This window comes from Octopus bimaculoides, chromosome 25, assembly GCF_001194135.2.
Source record: "Octopus bimaculoides isolate UCB-OBI-ISO-001 chromosome 25, ASM119413v2, whole genome shotgun sequence".
NCBI lineage: Eukaryota > Metazoa > Mollusca > Cephalopoda > Octopoda > Octopodidae > Octopus > Octopus bimaculoides.
In genome coordinates, this window is record NC_069005.1 from 22,019,022 (window position 1) to 22,021,521 (window position 2,500).

General features: G+C 41.1%; 1 long non-coding RNA gene across 1 annotated transcript in view; it reads right to left on the reverse strand.

The window, feature by feature from the left end:
- Window positions 1–117: 117 nt before the first annotated feature.
- Window positions 118–2,500, reverse strand: part of LOC128250819 (uncharacterized) — a 368,397-nt gene continuing 366,014 nt past the window's right edge. The window contains exon 6 of the long non-coding RNA XR_008266801.1: window positions 118–160. This is a non-coding gene — a long non-coding RNA (uncharacterized LOC128250819). The remainder of the gene's footprint in view (window positions 161–2,500) is intronic.

A 2,500-nucleotide genomic window follows, 5' to 3' on the forward strand; every position in this document is an offset into this window, starting at 1 on the left:
TATATATATATATATATATATATGATATTAGGTAGCCGGATGCTGTGAACGAGCTTTAAACGGCGTACTTCAAAGTATATACCCAAATATAAAATAGCATGTATGTGTGTATCACTTACCACAGCTTGATAACCTGTATTGGTATGTTTACGTCATCGTTCTACAAAAAAAAAAGAAGGGCAGAATAAGTACCAAGCTTTAAGAAAAATGGCAAGTACTTGGGTTGATCCATTCGATAAAAGATTCCTCAAAGAGGTGCCCCAACATGGCCGCAGTCTAATGATTGAAACAAATAAAATAAAAAGAAAGAAAGAAGATACATATGCCGAAATATACGCATTCATACATGCACACGCGCACAGACCTGTTAAACCCATCGTACATGCAGAACGTAGAGACGTACATTGACAACACCAAGAACCACAACAACAGCAACACGAACATCAAAAATAAAAGTAAAAACAACGGTAACAGCGGTAAATTCCATTGTAACAACAATAACAACAGCAGTAAATTCAGTAGGAACAACAACAACAACAATTAAACAATAAGCGCGATAACGATAGTAAAAACAAGTACAACTTTAGCAACACCATCAACGGGGTCCTTAATTGTAACTTAATCACTGAGAAGACACAGTCGGGTGTAGAAACGGGTGGAAGAGTGGAATGGTTAAGAGACTGGAGTGGTGGCCAGGTGCATGGTGGGATAGATTAAGTAAGTGTTGTAAGGGAACCTAAAGTGGATAGATATGAGGTGATGATGTCGGGGGTGAGAAAGGAAAAAAGAACTTTGAAATTTTCGGTGAATGGGATGTGAGGGTGGTGTTGGTGGTGTGTATTAGAAGTAGAATGTGAATTAAGACAAAGGTAAGGTAGGGGTGTAATGTGTATATGTATGTGCGTGCGTGTGCATGCGCGTGTATATATATATATATATATATATATATATATATATATATATATATATCAATATATTATAAATTAGCTACCAACAAAAATAATTGGTAAGCTAACTGAAGATGTGTAAAGGAATTTTGATTTATTAAGTCTCTTAATGAATTCTTTATACTGAAATATATATTGTTGCTAATACTATTGCTGTGGTTGTTGTTGTTATTGGTGGTGGTGGCGTTAAGGGTACACGTGTCTGTGGAGTGCTCAGCCACTTGCACGTTAATTTCACGAGCAGGCTGTTCCGATGATCGGATCAACTGGAACCCTCGACGTCGTAAGCGACGGAGTGCCAAAAACAACAACTCCACAAAGTGCATCGGTTGTCACATTTTACTGCTTTTCCTTCATCTCTATCCCTTCGTGCATCAAGTATTTGGTTGATATCTCTTGTTCCTGCAAACGCATACCATTCAAAGTGGGAGGTAGTAATCCGGCTTTTGGTTCATGATAGACCGCTTTGATAATCAATATTACTATCATCTCGGAGCTTTCTGCTGACATATCCAAGCTAGTCTTCTGCTCAAATAGGCTCATCCTTTCATCTGATGATACGTTGCAGTAGAGTCGTGCGACTTCTTTGGGCATGTATTCTAGGTTATCAAACAAGGAATGTTGCCCAAGGAGCTGCCTTCCAAGTCTTATGATATTCTCAGCCTAATGTATACAAACTTGCTCAAGGGATTCACTTTGACACTTGGTGGTTAAAAGATGTTACCGAAGGGATATGATACGACATTCAAAGGCAGTTTGAATCGATGCTAAGCCTCTGCCACCTTGTTTTTGCTTTGGGTAGAGGCGCTCTACGTCACTGTTTATGTGGAAATTATGCTTGTTAGTATTTTTCTGGTTTTCACGTCAATGGCTCTGATCTCATCAAGCATCCAATTAAGCAGCCCAAGTGTTGGTATGAGTACTGGCACTGCAAACAACGCCAGGACTAATACATGTGTGTATGTATGTGGAGGCGAAATGGCCCAGTGGTTAGGGCAGCGGACTCACGGTCGGAGGATCACGGTTTCGATTCCCAAACCGGGCGTTGTATGTGTTTATTGAGCGAAGACACCTAAAGCTCCACGAGGCTCCGGAAGGGGGTGGTGGCACTCTTGTTGTACTCTTTCGCCCCAACTTTCTCTCATTCTTTCTTCCTGTTTCTTGAGTAACGCTGCGATGGACTGGCGTCCCGTCCAGCTGGGGGGAAAACATACGCCATAGAAACCGGGAAACCGGGCCCATGAACCTAGGCTTTAAAAGTGCGTATAAAAAAATGTATGTATGTATGTATGTATGTTCTAAATAATTGATACGGAAGGCAGAGTGTGCTGGAAACTTTATTTATCACAACGACCGTTTCGGCATAATTCTGCACTGCGCCCTAGTTGGTGGCGAACGATATAATGAATTCCAGTGTACTCCACAATGCAGAAATGCTTCAAGAGGTGACATAACAGGATTCCAAGTTACATAATTGACATTTAGCTCATAGGCACATGTGATCTGGTAGGCCCGGCGGCGATGGTGGTTGATCATCTCCCGCTCGCGATATA